Raw genomic sequence first — 13,380 nt, 5'->3', positions numbered from 1 at the left:
AAGTTAAAATTCTCTTGGCTAGCTTCAACAAGGGTATCACGATGAGATTCAAAAACGCCCAACTCACTTGAATGGCAGACGTATCTTCAAGGATATCATAATCTCTTTCCCAGTCAGTGATTTCGTTCTTTAGCTTTTCATTTTCAGCCAAGGCAGATTCATAGGAAGCATGAAGAGAGGCGTGAGAATTTTCTAAGGAACAAACCTTATCAGAAGAAACCCGGAGGTCTTCTTGGGCTTGAGTCAAATTCTGCATGAGTTCATCAGCATAGGCTTCTTTTGCATCCAAGAGAGCCTTCAACTCTCTAATATCTTCACTTGCCTTGGAAACCTGCTCGAAAAAAGAAGTTTCAAGACGAGCCTTTTCCTTGTCTGCTTGACTGGAGGAAGCCTTTTCAATTGCCAATTCCGAAGTCAAAGCCCGCACCTGCTGCTCCAAGGTACTTTTACTTTCTTCTAAGTACTCCACATCGATCTGAAGACTTTTATACTATTCCTTCCAATTGTATGCCTCCAACTGGTAATCACGCACTAACTGCTCTGAGAGGGTAACCCTTTTCATCATCTCCGTGCCGATGAGATTGGCCTAAAAAAGGGGAAATAGAAGGAAATGAGAATCCCAAAGATAGAAAAATGACAAAGTAAAAGTTAGAAAAAAGAAATACCTTTAAAGAAGCATGCACAATATCATTCATCAAGGTCAAAGAACTATGGCTCTCTAGCTTGGCTCTCTCAACAGGACCAATTAAAGGCTTTAGCCATACATCTGCTTGACCCAATTTCCTTAAAAGGTTGCCCTCAGCGGGGACTTCAATAATCACTTGCCTCATAGCACCACTCCTACTTGAGGAGCCAACCTCAGCACGGTGAGTAGGTGGAGGAGGGATTGTCGAAGGAGGAACAGTAGAAGTAGTAAAAATAACCTGGGGAGGAACGGAAGCAGCCATAATCGGCAAAGTAGGAGTCACAGGCACGGGAGGAGAAAAAGAAGCCAAGGGAGCTTCATCAGAAACGGGACCTAAACTTTCAATAACAAAACCCACAGTCAAAAAGCTACTCAACAGAATCATGAGCAGCAGCGGGAGCATCATCAACATCATCAGGGATCACTATCGGGGCTTCAACATATTCGATAAGAGGAATAGAACGGCGGGGGATGCTTCTGCTTCATCATTGGAAATAATGCGTCTACGAGCCCGTGGCCTTGTTACCAAGGAACCCCTGTCTTCCTCTTCTTCGGAATCTTGGTTATCAACGGCTTTTCTTTTCGATGAAGAGTCCAGAATTATTTCTTAAGCCCTTTCCAAAGAGATATGAGAAGCCGCAACCGCCTCAGCAGTAACTCCTCGAATAGCAAATCCTGATAGAAAGAAGGATTGAGATAAGTTCAGGAAAAAACAATGTGTAAAATAAAATAAATGCTCTTACCATGAGTTTTTACTTTCCAACCAAAACGTTGGGAAAGGGTCTTCCAAGATCTACACATTGGTGCAATACTCAACAACTTTCCTACCCAATTACGGAAATTGGGAACATCTTCCACAACTCTCATGGTTGCTAGAAAAGAAAAGTAAAATTAGAAAAATCAACAAATTGAAGAAAAAGGTACTAGAAAGTTAGAAGACTCACGTGCAAAATTCCACTTCTCAAGGAAGGGAACGTTCTCATTACCCACTAAACCAACAGTGGGGACAGCAACAAACCTGGCATACCAGCCACGATTTTTGTCATCTTCAGGGCTAACTAAAACTCTTTTGATCCTGGCTACTAGTGTAAAAACACCATTGCGAAAGAGCCTAGGGGAATAAAGATAAATTAGATGTGGGAAATTAAAAGGCACACCGGCTATGTTGGTCAAATACCTCAAACAGGCAACAACCCTCCATATTATTGGGTCAATTTGACCTAAGAAAACATTAAAGAAACGACAGAACTCGAGAATAACAGGATCAATTGTAGGTTTGAATCCTAATGTGAAAGGGTACATATATACAAAGAAAAATCCGGTTAAGTAAGAGGTAATTCTTTGATTCGAATTGGGAATAATGATAGGAAAGTCATGACTCCAATGGCAGTCTCTACGAACTAAAGAAATCAAACCTTCAGTGATTTGAGTGGGATAGATATCAGCACGATCTAAAGAAGATACTTGATTTCTAAGAGATTCTCTGTCATTATAGAAAGATAGTTCCGCAGGAACTATCTCCTCTACTAGAGGTTCACGAAGAGGATCATAAGATTCCTTACCTCTAGAAGAAGATCTGTGTGAAAGAGAACCTCTAGTTCTAGAAGAAGGGCCAGAACTAGGCGAAGGAAGAGAAGAACCACGCAAGGATGAAGATCCTAAATTACGAAGCCTACCTCCTCTTCTGCTCCTACTGGGGGCATTAGGGAAGTTATCAACTATGGGGACCCTTCTAGGGTTAGGGTTAGGGTTTTATGAAGACATGATAGTACGAGGAAGAAACAAACAAAGATTCAAGAACTGAATATTTTGAGAACTTTATGTGATAAAGATAAAGAAGAAAACTATATTTATACTGCGAAGCAACCGTCAAAGGAAAATGTGCAATGATGGAAAAGTCATAATGAGAACTGACGCTTCGTGATTAGTGAAACCATGAAAAAGCCCTAAAAAGCGCCGCAAAGTTGCAGAACTAATAAAAGGGTGCCACGCGTGAAAAGCATTAAATGGAAGTGACAAATGAAGCGTTGATTCTGCTATAGCATTAATGATGATAAAAATTTCCGTTTTAATAATTCCACTTCCTAAATATTCAATTGATGAATAAATGGCAAGTGGGGGGACTATCTGTATTGGAAAAAATTGAGTTTACATAATAAAGTGATTGGAAGATGACGTGTCATGACACGTAGACTGATTAAAGAGTTATGATTGACAAAGAGGCACGAGTTGCAACAGATACGAGCAGAGGCATAAGAGGAGGCACAAGCGGATACTCAAAAGATTCAACGCCCATACATATTTAAGTCCAAGAATCAAGGAGAATGAATCTCACAGAACAAGAGAGTACAAATATTGTATTTAATGAGCATTAAATACTAAAAACGTTAGAGAATCTGTATTAAAATACAATGATTATGTAACATAGCTTTTAATGTCTTTAATTGTCTATAATGGCCTTATTATGACAAAGGCACACATATTTCCAAGATAGCTATAAAAGGGAAAGAATGGGTCAATTGTAAAGAGACGAAAGACTATCTGAATACATTGATTTATTTTATCTTCTTCTCATTATCTTATTGCTAGCCAAATTACTTTTTCTTATACATTTTTTTGATTATTAGTAACCTGAGTTTTTCTAAATTAAAGCTTTGACTGTAGAATTTCTTTGTTTACAGAAATAATTCGAATGCATGAAAAATATTAAAAGTGAAATGTTTCACGTGACATATCCAATTTGGAAGTGTAAGACACATTTTTCTGTTTATTGCAATACTGCAATTGGATCTTTAACAGACTGAAATTCTAAGTTTTCTGAATAATTTGTACTATTTATGATATAATGCTGATATCTAACTTATAATGTATATAGTATGTAAATGTTGGCTCGTTTTAGTCAGTTAGATTAATTAGTCGATTGATTTTTTATTAGCAAGCTCTTTTTTATTTGTTAAATAGAAGATTATATGCGAATTAATCAATTACCATATCCAAAAATCCCGTTTCGTGTTTTTTTATTTTATTTTAAGAAAAACAATTATTACACATGAAAGGAGATTATAAGGTGAGAAATCAAACTTCTATCGTCAAAATAAAAAATCAAATCGTCAAAATAAAAAATCAAATAACCAACCATTCAAGATTAATGAACTTCATTCTCTTGGACATTGTTCGAAAAGATGCCATAAATTCATTGCTTCGTAAAATGTGCATACTTGATAGATCGAAGAGGAAGGTGAAAAGTTTAAGTTGAGCATATCATAACCAACTTGTAGATTAATATGGGCTTTTTTAAATTTTTAGAGCATCAGAAACTATTTACGTTCGATAGTCGAAAAAATATATAAAACAGAATATGTGTATATATATTTTCGATTATTATTTTTAGAGCAATTATACAGTGTCATTTTCCTAAATACTAATATTTGCTTGCAATTATGAATACAACCATGACGCTTTTGAAGGCAAACTTATATTTGCATCTATACCCGCTTTTTGTGTCACATTTTAACTTGTGCCCGCTTTGCAAAACAAATTACAAGCGTACCCGCTTTTTCACATAACTTCAGCATACGGGGCTGAAGTAGCAAAGGCAATCACGCAAAACTTCAGCATTCTAGTTGTCGGGCCTGAAGTTCAGCTCTAGAGCTGAGGTTTTTGTTTGTAAGCTTCAGCTCTAGAGCTGAGGTTTTTGTTTGTAAGCTTCAGCTCTAGAGCTGAAGTTTTTGTGTTGTAACTGGGAAACTTCAGCTCTAGAGCTGAAGTTTTTGTATTGTAACTGGGAAACTTCAGCTCTCTGAGGCAATCACTACTGTTTTTGGTGTTTCGCGGTTGATCAACTAGAAAGAAAAGAGAACTAAATAACTTCAGCTCTAGAGCTGAAGTTTTTGTTTTGTAACTGTCGAACTTCAGCTCTAGAGCTGAAGTTATTTAGTTCTCTTTTCTTTCTAGTGCTTGTGTGTTCCAGTTCTTTTCTTTCTTCTCAGCTTCTACTATTTTGTCTTTCGTTTTGTAATTTTAAACTTCAGTTATTTCTTGCTTACTAAATTATTAATACTCTTGAATTTAAATTTTATTTTAAACAAGTTCCCTTCTAAACCTACCTAATAAAGATAAAGAACTATCAATATACAAGCGTATTCAGCATAAATTCTTATTATGAGTAGAATAACAACTTCAAAGGTATTATATTACAGAATACAGGTGTACATTTAAAGCAAACATAAATTGTTTCAATGTGTGCTAAGCACCAAAAGTAAATACGTATTACATAAAAGGTAAAAGTTAGAAGGAGGAGGAGAAAGGGGAATGAGGAGAAGAAAAGAGACTGAAGTTATTTAAAATGTGGGTACAAGTTAAAAGTTTAAAAAAAAATGGGTATAGGTTAAATGGGGGCGACCAAATAAGGCGCACCGTGCAATTTTTACCTCTTACATTCAAGATCTTTAGTTTGGGCCTTAGGCCCATAACACAGCTCTTTTAGACCACACTATTTCCAGCATTAATCCAAATTGAAGGGGCAAGAACAAAGAAGTCAAATAACGTGGACTAATTGAACGGGTAATTAGAAAATAGTCTATGTTTGTAAAGTAATTGAAAAAATAGCCACTATTTAATGCGAAGATAAAATCTGAACTAGTTGAAACACACAAAAAATCCAGCATAATATGCTGGATTATGGAACTCTTGCTTATGAAACTCCAGCATATTATGTTAGAATTCCAACATATTATGCTGAAATTTCATATATAAAAAATTCGAGCTCTAACATATTATGCTAATTTTTTTTGAATTTTAACTAAAGATATTTTTATTTTTATTTTATATTTGTATGAAAAATAGCCAAATTTTAATTTTTTTTAAAACTATGGTTAATTTTTAAATAGCAGGCCTAAATCAAGCTAATCCAGATTTTCTTAGAACAAAGAAACAATATGATGGAAGAAAATATAGGCCCAAAAGAATCAAAGACAACAATTGCACAGATTACCATTCTCGGGAATGCTATTTAGAGATTAGTCAATATTTAGTTTGTTCTTACATTTTAAACTAAAAACCTTAATTTCAGGACAATACAAAAAATTAAACTGAAAAACTAAAATTCAGGATGCACTAACCAATTCTTAAATAGCAGCCCTTTAGAATGGCTATCTGGTGTCATTTCTACAATATCATTCGTGTTCTCAGATCTTTTATTGCCCACGTCATGCGGTATATGTTCTAGGATATTTCAATAAAAGAAAAAAAATAAAAAATTGAATCCTTAGTATATTCGTGAATGGAAGTATTGTAAGAAAAAAGAGTAGTTAATATTGACTAAGAACAAGAAAGAAAGAAGAACAACTTATCAAAATACTGTGTCGTGGCAAGCCACTGCCTTGAAAGCGATTTCGGCCCGACTGGGTGCAAATCGTTAAGACCGGTCGCTCCCCAAGGTTCTACAGTACCTCCAAACACGTGCATTCATGGCTGGAAGTTTAGAATTTGCACAAAATAGTTGCCCAGAAAGAAAAGAAGATGAAGGTATTTTATGTGTTGGATAATTCACAAAGAAGACTAGGAAGAAAGTAATGATTAGCTAGATGAATTCTTGGTCAAGAATTGAGTGATTATGATGGCTAATGATCATCCTATTTATAGCATGAAAATGAGTTTAGTTTCATGACAAGTGTCTTGCTTACTTGTCAATTTTCTTTCATGCATTTGACAACACATGACTTACTTGTCAATTTTCTTTCATGCAAGATGACAACACATGCCATGCAAAATGATACTTGGCTTAGCAAGGCCATTTGTCAAACAAATTTTTAAATCAACACCACATGTAAAAACTCTTGCCATGTACCAATTATCTAAGAGTATTTGGCCACAAAGCTTTATGTAAGAAGCCACTTGAAAATAGATAGGACAATTGTAAAATAAAGACCCATGGCTATTGGATGTAAATGAATTTTCAAAAAAAATCTTTGAATTTGCATTATAAATAATACCAACAATCCCCCACTAATACAAAGACAAAAATGGAACAATTCTGGGCAAAAGAAGGAACATGTACTTAAGCGTCAATATCTTTCGATTTGAATTGACACGTAGTGAAATGAGGCAACAACTAACATTTACAAAGTAAAGTACTCTTGAACTAAATGGACATTGGTTGAGACCCCCATAACACGTACTATATCCTTAATTTTATGCAAACTCTGCGATACTAACAAAGTGTTTTTATGGTCATGCACATACCTTGGGTCTCTTGAGTGCTCTAGAAAGACATCTCAAGTCTTTCATAAAAGGCGACCGCACCTTTACACTCACGTAGGTGATTCAATCAACTCTATCTACACATAGACTACCTTAAGGCTATGAAATCATTAAGAGCAAAATAAGTTCAACCTTATAAAGCACTACCACACGCCATAGGGATAGGAAATGTAGTGCATATTGAGGTCTCATATGGCTTCGTTTGACCACAAACGGGTATCCACCATACTTCCTCAATCCATGGGCTTTAGCCCCATCCTCCTCGACGTTTCAAGGATAACTCTCCTTGCCAAACCCTTGGTTAAAAAATCCACCAAATTTCTTTCGGATCTTACATATTTCAAGGAAATAACACCATGTTTCAACAACTGTTTTACCGCACCATGCCTAATGCGGATATGTCTTCTTTTTTCTATTGTACACACTATTTTTAGCAATTCCAATTACTGCCTATGAGTCACAATGTAGAGAAACTGGTGAAGCTTGTCTTCCCCACAAAGGCACGTCTGCCAATAAGTTTCTCAACCACTTGACTTCTTGCCCTGTCAACTCAAGAGCAATGAATTCAACTCTATAGTAGATCGTGCTATACAAGTCTGTTTTGAAAACTTCCATGAAATAGCACCTGCACCTAAAGTAAACACGTAGCCACTGTTGGAGCTAACTTCATCATTGTTAGTAACCCAGTTTGCATCACAAACTCCTTCTAAAATAGCAGTAAATTTATTAAAATGCAAACACCAATCCATAGTACCTCTCAAATATCTTAGCAAACGATGAAGAACATTCTAGTGTTCACTACTAGGGTTGTGAGTATATATACTCAATCTACTAACAGCATAAGCAATATCAGGTCGTGTATAATTCATGAGAAACATTACTGATCACGCCTAACTCTAGTCCTAAAAAGGATAAGCGGTCACTGCAAATATAATCCGATCTAAAAGTCTGGAGTCGAATCCCACAGAGAACTAAGACTTAGATATATCTGTTTAATATCACTAAAAAGACAAGTTTGAACTTATAAAGATTGAGATTTATATTTCTAACTAATTAACTAGCAAATACTAGAAAGCGGTAAAATTATCAACTAACGAGACAAAGGGTTGGAGAATAAATTAAGGAGGTCTAGAGTTATGATTTTCCCAATTATCGGAATCCTTCTAGCTATGTTCCCTATAATTTTGTCAATGTATTCTCTACTGATCGTGAGCACTTTAGGTGCCGTAATTCTCTCTCGAGCAACTACAATAATTTACTAGACATATTCTCTCGAACTACGCTAGTTGGCTTTATTACTGCTCACTTAGATCGCACCCAAGGTTTCGTTATCCCTAATCCCACCTTTAAACCCTTGATTATTGATTCCTCACATACGTTGGGAGTGATGTTGTTCAACAACTACTTAAATATGCACTCTCTCCCGAGTAATACATACTAAATAGGCACAACTAATTGAGGTCCCTTCAATCAACCATAAGAATAATATAGTTGAACAAATAGAGAAAATACTACGGCTCAATTATATAAAAACATAACAAGAATTTTTCCGACAAAAGGTTCCATCAAAATCCTAGATAACAAATTAGCTATTCATAATAGTATGTAAAACTACAATACTAAAAGTCATAACCAACAATGAAAAATAGGAAGAGGAAGGAAAAACTCGTAGAAGAATTCTCCGCCTTGCTCCTATTGTGTCTCTGTCTCCTTAGGTCGAATCTGTGTCAAATATTGGTCTTCCCCCCCCTCAAAATACCATTTTTTCATGTATATATACCAAATAGGGTCGGGACCAAACAATTATACCTTCTACTACGCGAAAAAGGACAAGTTTCCAGGCCTGGACGTCCGCGGCCGCAGCCCGGGCGCGGTACTTTCCTAGTGTACTGCCTCAGCCCGCCTCAGGTCTGTGGTTGCAGGTTTGACTGCATTTTTCATCCTGTTCCATTTGGAATTTAAAAAACTTAAAACATGAAAGTTGTAGCCCTTTGAGTTACCTTTCCAACCATATATTGTGGAGCCCAAATGGAGTTCTGAGCAAAATGTTATGTGCATTTTACTAGATAGTGCACAATATGCCTACTCGATTCTTCGTTTTGTTGCTCTATCATCCTTGATCCCCAAATGCGATCCCGGCTTAATTCCTTGGGATTTTACTCAGACTTCAAAGCTCCAAATCACTTGAAATTCATTCCATAACATCTACATAGCTCGAAATTGCTCCTACAATGCATAAAACACACAATTAGTGCAAGATACTAGCGATTAAAGCTCAAACTCAATTAAAGTGCAGTAAATTAGAGTGCAATAAACGACTAAAATACGCAATTATAGCCGATCATCAACACCCCACACTTAAACCATTGCTCGTCCTCGAGCAATCAAACTACATTTTTTTATAGACACGGCCTTTTTAAACAATTCTCCTAACTCATCACACCAAGAATATTTAAAATAGACTAAGCACAAGAGCATAATATCTTCACCTCAAGATTTGACTCACAAGTACCACGCATTATTCACAAATCACCCACTTACTCTAACATAGAGGTCGCTGACATTACCTTTCCTTCATTAATCAAGTACACTCACACAACAAAAGAGAGTAGTTCCACACAATAAAATTTAAGAACACTTAGGAACTCAAGATAGAAAGAATTCACTCACTCTCAGAAATAACATTCATATGCCACAAAAGATGCACCATAAGCTTGCCCGTAGTGTACTACTCCACTAATCGAGCTCATTCAATCTAGGATCAATTAGGACTTTATTTGGTTGTAATGTAGGCTACGGGACAGGTATGATACATTTAGATATAATAGTGACTACACCTCCCTAAGCCCTTTAATACATTTACTTTAACATTCAAACCTCATACTTATGTCAAACCAAAAATTCACCTTCACATCAATGTATATTATCCCATTCTTCTTTAAGCATACTTACATCAAGAGCCACCACTTATCAAGGAATTATTTTTTCGCAACAATCCAATTATTTTTTGTTTTTTTTTTCAATTCAAGTGGCTCTTACTTTTTTAAAACAATGCACCTTTCTCCTTATTTAATTAGTTCCACTCAAAAGCCAAACCAACCACCCCACACTTTAACCTTTACAAAGTTCATAAACAATTCAAGTGCTCATGAGAGGTTACGATGGTTCAAATAGATGGTTAATTCAAACAAATGGGTAAGACTTGTAATGGGGTTGCCAAAGAAACAGGATTACAAGCTCAAAGGGGTTAACTACGATACATAATAATTAGGCGGGTAAAATATACATATCTGGCTCAACAAAGAAATGCCTATATCACTTCTTACACCGAATAAAACTACTATTTCGCTTTACAAACACACGGGGCAAGTTCTAGGCATCAAATGCAATGCACAAAATAACACCCAAACCTTACACACACATGGCACATAACTCACTCAGGATTGGATTTATCAAGACACTCTAGTCAAAGCAGTTAAGCAAATTTAAAATCATACAATTTAAGGTACTTATACAAGAGTCAAAAACTGAGCCTAAGCGTCACAACCAAAGTACTCACTATTCTCAAGGCATAACAAAGTCAAGAGATATTGCTTCAATTCAAAACACAATACAATGACTCCTATTTCTTAAAAAAAAACTAACTATACCCGGTTCAAATAAAGCCCTTGGAAAAGAACCGCGTCACAGAAAAAACCAAGGGGGAATTGCTACACTACCTAACAAAAGAAAATCTTTTTATTTTATTTTTAGACTTAAATACTTCAAGAAAATTGTCTAATAGATCCATCGTCGGGAAAAGTCCAATCTTTTCTATTTTTAAAAAAAAATTATTCAAGTAAACTAACACAACTAAAATAGCATAGAAAGTCACCCAGATAATCTCCTCACCCCACACTTAAAATTGCGCATTGTCCCCAATACACACCATAAATAATAAAAGGGTAAAAGAGACTCCCTGGTAGGCCAAAGACCGAAGCACTAACAGCTCATGGGGTACTCAGACTTCTCCCAAGCTTGGTCATTCGTGCAGGTACCTCGCACTTAGTTCCAACCATTTGGTTTGCTGTTGCATCCTTCCAATACCTTTGCTTTCCATGCTCCTAGAAAATAAAAAACTGACACTACAGAAATAATACAATTAAAAATAATAATAAAAGAAAGCAATAAAGTTGGGTTGCCTCCCAACAAGCGCTTGATTTAACGTCGCGGCACGACGCGAATCACTTTTTGCCTCCACCTCGAGCTTATGAATTGAATCCCCAATTTGGCATCAAGTTTTCGGCTATGCTCCAGGGGTGGAGGAGCAAATCTAATTGGCCCAAGCAACCATTGTACTATTCTACACTTCTTAGCTTTTAGATGATGTATGTAATCCCGCCTTTCTAGCAAGAAAAATTCCAGAATGTAGGCATCTTGTTCCTCATTCCTTGACTTCTCACTCTGCTCGGATGACTCTATTTCCATATCGTCATTCAAGCATAATGTAGAAAAAATGTTTGGAGTGAGGACCAATGCGCTCACACACATGAACTTCAGGACTTTCAGCATCCTCAACATCAATGATACTAGAGTCAACAAAATTTGTATCCTCAATGTCCTTGGCTGACTCTAGTCTCACTTCTTCAACATTGACATCCTCAAATTGTAGTTGGCTAGGTTGTTGATGTTCTACTCTGACCTCCCTAATTAACACCTCAAATTCATGCTCTTATTGGCTAATATCATCAATATTGGCTTGTTGACCATTAACAACTCCAACCACTTGACTCAATTGAGCCTCCAACTTGCGAATAGTTGCCTCTTGCCTTTCTATTTGCAATTGCTTTTCATTATTTTGTTTCAGAAGGCACTTTAACATATCCTTGATCTCTTTCAGGTCTGCATCCCTAGGTTCTTTGTTCCTGTTAACTTCACAAGAAAAGGTAGAACCATCATAGTAAGGGGTTGAGGGAAGATAAGAAATATAAGCACAACCATAAAAGTGACCATTTTTACCACCACACACATCACACACATTCCACAAATAAGATTGAGTTGGTGCACATAACTCGCTCTCAAGAATGTTTTGAAAATTTTGCCACGGGTGGTTTTCTTCACAATATGTATGGAGATCAATAGTAGAATTATCTACACCTAAATTACCATAATCCCAAGATGTCATGTTTCTCAAATCAATAGATAAAAAAAAATACAAAAAACAAAACATAACAAAACAAAATAAAAGTTCAAACTTGCAACCTAGCAATATATACAACTACAACTACACCATTAGTTCCCCGGCAACGACGCCAAAATTTGATCACACCTAACTCTAGTCCTAAAAAGGATAAGCGATTGCTGCAAATATAATCCAGTCTAAAAGTCCGGAGTCGAATCCCACAGAAAACTAAGACTTAACTATATCTGTTTAATTATCACTAAAAAGACAAGTTTGAACAATTTTCTAAATTATAAAGATTGAGATTTATATTTCTAACTAATTAACTAGCAAATACTAGAAAACGGTAAAATTACCAACTAACGCGACAAAGGGTTAAGGAGGTCTAGAGTTATGATTATCCCAATTGTCGGAATCCTTCTAGCTATGTTCCCTACAATTTTGCCAATGTATTCTCTACTGATCGTGAGCACTTTAGGTGCTGTAATTCTCTCTCGAGCAACTATAATAATTTACTAGACATATTCTCTCGAACTACGATAGTTGGCTTTATCTAACCACTCATTATGACCATGTCAAGGCTTTGTTATTTCTAAACCTGCCTTTAAACCCACTGTATTGATTTCTCACATACTTTAGGAGTGACGTTGTTCAATAACCACCTAACTATGTACTCTCTCTCGAGCACTACACACTAAATAGGCACAGTCTATTGATGGCCATTTAGTCAACAACAACAAACACATAGTTGAACAAGTAGAGAAATCCAACGACTCAATTATATAAAAATATAACAAGAATTTATCCTACAAAGGGTTCTATCAAAACCCTAGATAACAAATTAGCTATTCATAATAGTATGTAAAACTACAATACTAAAAGTCATAACCAACAATGAAAAAATAGGAAGAGGAAGGAAAAAATCGTAGAAGAATTCTCCACCTTGCTCCTATTGTGTCTCTGCCGCCTTAGGTCGAATCTGTGTCAAAAATTGGTCTCCCCCCCTCAAAATACCGTTTTTCCATGTATATATACCAAGTAGGGTCGGGCCCAAACTATTATACCTTCTCCTACGCGAAAAAGAAGAAGTTTCCAGGCCTGGACGTCCGCAGCCGCGGCCCGGGCGCGGTACTTTCCTAGTGTACTGCCTCAGCCCGCCTCAGGTCCGCAGTTGCAGTTTCGACCGCGTTTTTCATCCTGTTCAATTTGGAATTTGAAAAATGTAAAAGATAAAAGTTGTAGCCCTTTGAGTTAGCTTTCCAACCATATATTG

The sequence above is a fragment of the Nicotiana tabacum genome, chromosome 20 (assembly GCF_000715075.1).
Source record: "Nicotiana tabacum cultivar K326 chromosome 20, ASM71507v2, whole genome shotgun sequence".
NCBI classification, from domain to species: domain Eukaryota; kingdom Viridiplantae; phylum Streptophyta; class Magnoliopsida; order Solanales; family Solanaceae; genus Nicotiana; species Nicotiana tabacum.
Note: the sequence above shows the minus strand (reverse complement) of the source record.